At 51.1% G+C, this 9,748-nt stretch overlaps 1 long non-coding RNA gene across 1 annotated transcript; it reads left to right on the forward strand.

Annotated features, from left to right (window-relative positions):
* Positions 1-6,265: 6,265 nt before the first annotated feature.
* On the forward strand, positions 6,266-9,528 carry LOC147582578 (uncharacterized). Its single transcript, XR_015249310.1, has 2 exons — positions 6,266-7,795; positions 8,778-9,528. It is a non-coding gene; the product is annotated as an uncharacterized LOC147582578 (long non-coding RNA).
* The last annotated feature ends 220 nt before the right edge of the window (positions 9,529-9,748 follow it).

The raw sequence follows: 9,748 nt of genomic DNA on the forward strand, positions 1-9,748 counted from the left end.
GTTACGTGAATGTGGTCTCTTCAAAATACGTTTCTGCGCCGTATCCCCCCTTCTTATGCTGCCATGAGATGATAAAATGCCCACGCGAGGTGATGCAGTGAGGTGTGTGCCCTGGGCCTTGGGACATAGTGTTAGGCCACTGCTGACCTTCTGATAAAGTAGCAGGAGGGTCGTGTGCTTCCGGACAGGGGTTGACCTCGGGTATCTGAAACCACAGATAAGGGGGACTACTGGGGCGCCTGGGTGGCTCAGTCGGTTAAGCGGCTGACTTCGGCTCAGGTCATGATCTCGCGGTCCGTGAGTTGGAGCCCCACGTCGGGCTCTGTGCTGACAGCTTAGAGCCTGGAGCCTGTTTCAGATTCTGTGTCTCCCTCTCGCTGACCCTCCCCTGTTCATGCTCTGTCTCTCTCTGTCTCAAAAATAAATAAAACGTTAAAAAAAAATTTTTTTTTAATTAAAAAAAAAAAGGGGGGGACTACTGGATACCACAGCGTCGCACTGTACATCTGAAATATATTACTACAACTTCGTCAGTTCTACCTCAGTAAAGCTGCAGAGAGAGCCAAATGGAATTAGAGTCTGTAATCACTGCTATAGTGTCAACAAGAGACTAACCCAGGGGAGGGAGGTGCTCCCCCAGCCCACAGAGGTCTCAGCAGAGGTGTCCGAGGCAGGAGATCCAGAGGCTCTGAAGGAAGGTGGGGAGGCCGGGAATTCAGAGGCGGAAGAGCAGGGGTGGGGGCCCAGGTGTGGAGTCCTTGACTGCAGGTGACCCCTCCCCACCCCCGGGGCGGCCGCGCAGTAGCCATCTGCAGGTCAGCGGCGGGGAGGGCTGCTTCCCCGGTACAGCCTTGGTGCCTGTGTTGGGTCTGAAGGATCACATTTAGGTTTTTGGCCAACAGCTGGACAGACTCCTTAGTCATAGGTAAATGTTAACTTGAGTTGGTTATAGGATTCCTAAAGTTCTTTGAGAAACTTGGATCTTAACTTTATTGCAATTTTGCAGTAGGCTTCTGGCGGGGGAAAAGGTAATTGGTGTCAGAGGTACCTTAAATCTATTTTAATACGGTTGTTTTAATAAATACAATACTTAAAGAATTAGACCCTCAGTGTTCAGTTTTCCTTCTGTAGAGAGTTATCTAGTGCTGGTTTCTTTGTAAATTTGGCTTAAAAAAAATCTAGGATAAGGTCTGAAACGTGTACACACTTCAGATCCTTGAAGGGTACGGTAACATGAAACGTGGGAGGCGTGTCACCGCATCGGACCCAGTGCACTATTCATCTCCCATGGAATCGCAGGAAACATGTTCTGTTGTTTTCCTCTGCAGCGGTCCTTCTCTTGTGAAGCCCTGGCAGGTTTTGCTCAGCCCCTGCCTGTCCGAGCATGCTTTCTCTCACCTTGACAAGAGAGAAGTGACGTGTGGCCCCGCCGTGCGGTACGGGTCTGCTCAGGGCTTGTAGGTGGCTGTGGGGCCACTGGCGCGGGGCTAGCACCTGCTGCCCTCCTGCCGGATGGGCAGGGCCGACCGCGCATGCGCCGGCCGGAGGCTCTCCTTGGCAGGTCCCTCGGTGTAGTGGAGGAGACCAAGTGGAGGAGGTCTCGTGGGAGAGCGGTGCAGTCACAGTGAAGCCAGGAATGGAGCCACTGACCAGGGCCCTGAAGGACAGGAAACCCAGCAGAGACGGGAGTGGGATAAGACGTGGGAGTGCAGACTCCGGCAGCAGGAGACAGGCAGGAGGCAAGTTCATGGACGTTTGGATGTTGGGGGAACTGAAGGAAACCTGAGGGCTGGGGTGCTGCCGGTGGGGTAGGTTGCCACGGAAACCCAGCCAGGTCTGCGTCAGCGGGAAATGTTGGAGAGATGTCCCTGCTCACCGCCCAGGGGGATTCATAGCCTTTGAGAGAATAGCAACGAGGGCTGAGATTAGAACAAGGATTTCAAACTGTTAGCCACACGACTCCCTTATTTTAGCTATTAGGTAGGATCATAGCACATAATACAGTTGTCCTTTGAGCTGCACGGGCCAATTTACATGTGGATTTCTTTTCAATAAGCACAGTACTGTGAATATATCTTACGATTTTTTGTAATAACATTTTCTCTAGCTTGACTATAAGAATATATAATAAATATACATAAGATGTGTTAAACAAGTATTTGTCATCAGGAAGGCTTCCGGTCAACAGTAGGTTATTAGTAAAGTTTTGGGGGAGTCAGAAGTTACACACGGATTTTCTCCTGCATCGGGGTCAGCGCCCCGAGCCCCCACTTGTACAAGGGTCATCCTATAACAGAATGTGAGTGTTAAGTGCCACCTTCCTGTGAGGCAGCTCTAGGGAACACGCTGTGAAATCTGTCCCTCATGCAGATCACAGTTGTTGCAGGAGCAAGAGGGACTCGAAGTAGGGGACCCCTCCGGAGACTGCAGTGACACTGAGGGAGCAAGCAGAGTGACTAGAAAGGGGATGGGTGTGTGGAATGTTCCAGAGATGGCCTGGACAAAGGTGAGAGACTGCTGTAGGAAGCAGGGGCTGTAGATACCAAGCAGGAGAGTAAGCGGGCATCTGGTAATTCCGAGAACCACAAACCTGGGAAGGGCAGTTGGTGGCAGAGGGGACAGTGACACGACAGGGGCCGGCTTGGGTTTTGCGGAGTTTCCGGTGTTTGGGGACCGCTGAGTGGTGCTGCCCGGCACACACTTGGGAACCGAGAAGCTGTAACTCGGATCTCGCAGATCTTGCGGATCTTGCGTGTGTCAGGCTGGAGACCTATTGGGGAGGCCGTCACATGGTGGGGCATTTGCAGTGCTGCTGGAAGGGACGCACAGCAGAAAGAAGGCAGAGACTCCGCTCTGGGCTTTAAAGCCTGAGGTAGGGAGAAGAGCCAGAAGCAGCACCAGTGACGGTGGAGGAAGGAGGACATCTGGGGGGTGAAGCTGTTGGTGTCTTCCCCGTGCGGGCCAGGCAAGTGCTGGCTCCGGCGGAGACGCGGGTTTGTGTGCTCGGCGGATCACCCTGCCCTCCGAGTCTCAATTTCCTCACGTCAGGGTGGGGTCATGGTCTGCCCTGGCAGCGCCCCGATCAAGTAAGTTAAAGTGGGAAAGCCTGTTCCAACTGCAGCCCAGGCACCGGGCCATCCGAGTGTGGGGATGGGGCAGCCAACCAAGAGGATTAAATCGGCTCCAAGCCCTTGTTTCTTTGCTCAGCTGGAGGCGGGCTCTTTTGCAAACAAGTGGTTAGGGCAGGAGCAGCAGGCACTTGGCTTTCCAGCCTCTGGTTCGTGACCTTCTCAGCCACCTTGTTCGGAAACTTGGGGAGTGTGTCTGGAACACCCCACCCACTGCGTGTGTGGACAGCGTTGGGAAGGGCTGATAAGAGCCAGTTTCTTAAAGTAGGCCTTTGACAAGATTATGGCCTCGAGATAACAGCAAGAGCTAATGGCTTCTGTAGTTCCTACTCGGTGCCAGATACTGTTCTAAATACTTGGCAAATTTAATCCCTGCAGGAACCCTGTTAGATAGACACAGAAAAATCATCGCCCAGGGAGGTTAAGTAACTTCCCCAAAGTCACACAGTGAGGAAGCAGCCAAGCCAGGTTGAAATCTGGAAAATCGGGCTCCAGCATGTGTGCTCTGAACCCACCGAGGCAGGACAGGATGGAGCGCGTGAGCCGCCCCGACCACCTGTGCTCACATGGCCCACATTGTTTGGTGCAGTCAGAAGATTTGACAGAGGAGGCGGGGCTTCCGGCAGATCCTAATGGACAGGTAAGCATTGATTACTTCGCATTTGTACTATACCCTACGTAGAGCCTGCATCACATCCAAAGAGGGGTGTCATAGCCACGCCATCGAGATGGGATCACTAGGACAACAGTGGTGGGCCAGATGCCTGGGGAGAAGGTTCTAGGCGAGGCGTGGACGACGACAGCAGTCCAGGGACGGAGCCAGAGGAAGGTGAGACCCCCACCAGTTTGCCCACGATGGCCCAGCCTCCACCCCTCATTATAATTGGTTATCTCAGTAGAACTGCTAAGTAGTTCTGTCTTTTGCTCCCCACACTTCAGGGCACAGGTGAAACCTTCCAGTCCTTTCCAAGGTCTTGTGGCTCTGTCATTTTTCCTGGGCGTAGGTCCAGTCCATCGCTCTCACAAGATGCCCAAAGGGGTCCCTCCCTGTAATGGTAAGGACCACTGGCAGAAGGTTTTTGTTTTGTTTTTCTTAAGGAAAACAAGCCTGGCCTTTGGGGGCAGGCCCGAATGCGGTGGGTGAGGCAGAGCAGGTGTTGTAGGACACTGGGGAGAGGCGCTGCACCCGGTAGGGGCAGAGGGTTGGGGAGATGGGTCCATGGGTGTCCACTTAATACGCCTTCCACAGGTGATACATTGGATTCTCATTCTGCATTGTTACATGATAAAAGTAACTGCAGGGCCACCCTGAGGCGGTCCGTGGAGGTTTCAGAACAGTCTCTGGAGTTCGTGACTGTGACCTCGAGCAAGCTGACCTCCTTGCCCCTTGATTGCTCATTCGCGAAGTGGGGAGAACAGTGGCACACATCCAAGGATCACGAGGAGTCCTGAAACCACAGGAAGTGCTCTATAAACGTTGGCTGTGACTCTCATCAAAAGATCCCTCTTTCGCCTCTGTCATTCGGCTAAACAAAAGTGCATGGTGACCCACGAGCTTAGAAGAAGTGGTGATGTCAGCAGGTGGTTTCCTTGAAAATGAAGGACCACGTCATTCGGTAGGTGTTTTCCTCCTCGTGTGGCACAAAGTTCACGGGCTACCCAGAACAAACTGAAACGCGATGGCACAAATGGTGGAGCGATTTGATGTTGCAGAACAAGCAAGTGTCCAGGCCAGACTGGATCCAGGGACACACAGACATTGGGTGTGTTCAGCCTGGGAAAGCCCCCAGGGCCATGGTAGAGGGCACCTGGCGAGGTACTTAGAGGCGTTTACGAGGAAGGATCAGTAGGTTGTGTTTTGCAAACACTGAAGTCAAGTGCCTTTAATAGGCTGTAACACAGTCCCCAGAATTAACAGGCACTGAACTATAAAAATAAAAATCATCACCTCACAGAAATTATTGCCCCTTTGGTGAACAACTGTGTGGTGAAAAACAACGGAAATTTCTCCTATTCTAAGCCTTTGGCTAAAACAATTAACGCATAACTAAAAACCGGAAATAATTTTTGAACACTGACCTATAAAAGCTACTGAACATCACTACTTGCACAAAGTCTTAGCAAAGAATTTTTGCTGTCATTTTACAGGAAGTAGAATACAAATCATTACTGCGGTGCAAAGGATTTTCAAAGAAGAATTCAAGTGCTATCATAGTATTACTCGTCCATCAATCATAAACCGTTAGCTTCTTAAACTAAAGCATCAGTATGGGGCACCTGAATGGCTCAGTCGGTTAGGCATCAGACTTCGGCTGAGGTCATGACCTCACAGTTCATGAGTTTGAGCCCCACGTCAGGCTCTGTGCTGATAGCTCAGAGACTGGAGCCTGCTTTGGATTCTGTGTCTCCCCCCTCCCATGCTTACTCTCTGTCTCTCAAAGAAAACAAAACAAAAACTAAATCAATGAAATTAGTATCATATATATATCATGATATAATTATCATATATATATGATATATATGAAAGGAACCACAGATCAAGTATTTCACTAGGATTAGAAGACACTTCAAGTTTCCTCGTGTAAGTCATAAATGATTATGGAGCAGAGGCCTGTATTAACCATGTGTTTCTGATGCGTTCACATCCTGGGGCCAGACCTGCCTGCCAGCGAACCTTTCATATGCAAACCAACCCGTCCAGCCTCCACACCCCCAGCCACCACCTGTTTTGGCTGTCACTCTTGAGGACACCCTCCTCCTGCCCTAATCACCTCAAGGCTATGTGTCCCAGCTGCCCCTGGTGTTGCCCTGCATGGCCCAGTGTGGCACTGCGTGCCCATTCCTCTCGGGAACTGTGACAAAAGACTTTCCCATGGCAGTCACCTCCTGATCTGTTGGCCTCACCATACCCGAATCATAATAAAACCTACATGGTCAACAAGGCTTCAACCATGAAAGGCACTGCTATACTATGACCTCTCTGTTCTACGATTGTGGTAACTTCTCTATGTTAGTGCTTTTTGTTATTCAATTTACCACCCTTTCCTAGGGTGGTAAATTCCTTTTTTTTTTTTTTTTAATGTTTATTTATTTTTGAGAGAGAGAGACAGAATATGTGCAGAGGAGGGGCAGAGAGAGAGAGAGAGAGGGAGACACAGAATCTGAAGCAGGCTTTAGGCTCTTAGCTGTCAGCACAGAGCCCAATGCATGGCTCAAACTCACGGACTTCGAGATCATGGCCTGAGCTGAAGTCTGGAGCTTAACTGACTGAGCCACCCAGGTGCCCCCCTGTTACTTTTCATTAATTCACTCTTGCTTCAGCTTTAACAAAAGTTAGAAGCACTTCGGGATCTTCTCGGAAAACTGTTCATGAGAAGTCCAAATTTATTCCTTTTGCATTTTCTCAGCACCTGGTTGCACTCATCCTAAAAGAGATTGAAACCTCTCCAGGGGAGCCAGCCTCACAGTGTAAGGCCTTTACCTCAAGGTCAGGAATGAAAAGATTCCTACCCAGCTCTTCACAATTGTATGTAACCTTCCTGGAAGCCCTCCGCACTGAGGCCACCACGGCTTCTGGAGGAAACTGTTCCCTCACAGTGACCCCCAGTATGAAGGTGAATTTCTCTTTTATAATTTTCGAGCATTGCTTCTCTGAAGTGAGGGGAGGAAGTGGCAGAGGGAAGAGAGGTTTTCACAGGGGTGTTTAATGGATAGAGTTAAGGAAACTGAGTATCGGGTCAGTCGGTAGTGGTGTTTGCTTAGGATTAGGTGCTATTAGGACTCTCCTGGCTGTGGGCAGCAAAAGCCCCAAACTTGGACTTTCTACCGCAAAGGGGATTTTCCAGGAAGCTCTCAGGATATCCGGCCTATTTGCAGGAAGAGGTGCGCCGCCATCTTGCAGGAAGGGAGTAGCGCCTCAGGTTTGTAGGACGCCATGCTTCCAGAACTCTCACTGCGCCCTCTGCTTCCTTCCCTTCTCGCACAACTGCTACTCCCGCAGGCAAGAAACACTCCTGCTGGCTCTCGTATCTCCTGCTTCTCAAGGCGCTTCCAGCGATGCCAAGAAACCACTCATGAGCCCACCTCCAGGTGGCTGCAGGGAGCGGGGCTCGTGTTGGAACTGTGGCAGCTCCCATGGAAGGCCGTGGTTGGAGCAGGAGACGGGACAACAACTAGAAGACAGCAGGTCCTATTCCAGAAGGCAGTGGTGCCACAGACAAAAGAACCGTGTATCCCAGGGTCACCCCTGGGCCATCTTAAAACAGAAACGGCCACTGAAGGTCTGTAGGAGGCAGTCTGAATGCTCTCTCTGCCACACAGTTGCTGGGAGCCCCTGACCATTAAAGAATATGGCCTCTACCCACCTTTCTGGGCTTATTTCTTCCTTCCAACACCCTCCCAACAGCCATCTGAGGTGCTGAGGCCTGGCCTCACCATCCCCCCTCGATCTCCTCTGCTCTCACAGCACTGGTCCCATGCAACAGTCACAGCGCTCAGCTGGTAGTGCCTGTCCATGTATTTTCTTCCCACCAGACTGTAAACTCAGCAACGGCAGAAAGAACGTTCAGCTCATCTTCGTGCCCCACGGCCTGGCTCACAGAAGGGACAGGAAGAGTTCAAGGACTTCATCACTGATTCCTCATAAAAACGGTCAGGTAGTTTCAACGGTAGCGATCTGCCTGTCTGCCTTGTGCAGTCTGGACTCTTCTGTGGCCCCACCCACATTCACTGAGAACTCCTTTGGGTCCGGCCCAAAGGCCAGAAGCACCTGGGGCAGGCAATGAGGCTCACTTACTGTCCCCTACAGCTCCTCCTACTTTCCAGGGCTATGAAAAAAATGATCAAGTCAGAGCTGTGTCCCCAGAGTCTCAACTAGAGAAAACAATTAGAAGGCAGGCGATTGCTGCAACTGTGGCAAACAGTTGACTGTGAGGGAGTGAGTCAGAGCAGAGGGCACAACCAGGACAGTCACCAGAGGTGACAGCCATGGGGCCTCCACACTCTGGGCTCACGGGCTCTGAGCCCGGAGGGCCTGGCCCGTATTAGGTGCTTGGGAAACCATGACTGCCTTCACCAAGCCTCAGCTTTCTCGTCGGACAAATGGAGTCACTGTCTCTGCTTTCCGGGGTTCTGTGGACACTCAACAAACATGGGCAAAATACCCAGCAGAGTACCTGATGTGGGCACGTTCTTGGTGAATGTGTGTGATGGGGTTCAGGACGGGCCGCCACTTTGGCATATTGATTTTTTGGAATTAAAGTTACTTAAGAAGGACACCCTGACCCTCCTTTGTCCCCTGAAAGCAGAAAATGCTCCCCATGTGAAGGCTACCCTCCCTGCACCTGGAGGGTAGAAGGCATCCTTGTCCCCAAAATAGGGCATTCAGGGCCACCAAGGCTGTGCAAACAAACCTCGTTATTTCTTCAATTATTTGCTACCCCCAGCCTCCCAGAGCTCTGCCCGCAGGGTCCCCTAAAAGCAAGACGGTGAGAGCCCTTTCCTTAGGAGAAAACATCTGTGTGCACTAGTTCCTTGGGTACAGCGACTCTGGTAAAGATTTGTCAGGGGTACTTTGCCCTCTGTTGATTCTGTTCCTCCCACAGATGCTCACTGCTTTCTTTTGTCTGTCTTTTGTGTTGTTTGTCACAGGGAAGAAACCCCCATAGTGGAACACAGACATGGGCCCCATCGGCCGGCCGTTCCAGCGGCCTGACACCGAGAAGTTCACGGTTCTCGCCAGACCAGCGTCTCTTTCGACCGACTTTGCTGTGGGTCCCCTATGTAAAAAGTGAATGAGGTCTTCCTCTGCCTTGTTCTGTGTCCTGAGAGCCTGGCTTTGTGACCAGTGAGAGTATTCCTGCTGGCATCCACCATCTAGAAGGTACATGTACCACTGTGCATCTGGTGGCCAGTCCAAGAGACTGGGGATCTGAGACACGAGGTCACAGGCAGTGGTCTCTTTGTCCTTCCATGCCGGCTCTCAGGGGAGTTTGTTATTGGGGTCCCAGCCCATAGGGGGCCTTTGTCACCCCAACTTTCATTATTTTGAAATAATGTTAGAAAAGCCCCATAAGCCCCATTCCTGGGGCACCTGCCCCATGTCACAGATTAGCGGGTCTGTGACTGCAGGTGTCTCATGTTCCCATGACAGACCAGAGACACCATTTTCACTACACTGTTCGCCTGTGACAACAAAGGTCTGTGCTTTCATAGGGTAACTCCGGGAGACTTTGGATTGTGGGGGCTCTGTCATCTGTACTCACTTTGGAGATGCCACTTGCATCCATGACTAAGACTTACTGATTTATTCTAAGCCTCGGAAGTTACCTCCAGGTCTTTCCATTAAAAAGGCTTATTGGATTGAGCCACATTTGGAATAAATATACTAATGGAGACCCCACTCGTCAATGGCCAGATGAGGGATGTTTTGAATGGGAAAATTTTCTATATTTAAAAACAAATGTGGGACACCTGGGTGGCTTAGTCAGTTAAGCATCCAACTTTGACTCAGGTCATGATCTCACAGTTCATGGGTTTCAGCACCGTGTCAGGCTCTGTGCTGACAGCTCAGAGCCTGGAGCCTGCTTCCGATTCTGTGTCTTTCTCTCTCTGTTCCTCCC

The sequence above is a fragment of the Puma concolor genome, chromosome A3 (genome assembly GCF_028749965.1).
Source record: "Puma concolor isolate L17-30 chromosome A3, mPumCon1.1.hap2, whole genome shotgun sequence".
NCBI lineage: Eukaryota > Metazoa > Chordata > Mammalia > Carnivora > Felidae > Puma > Puma concolor.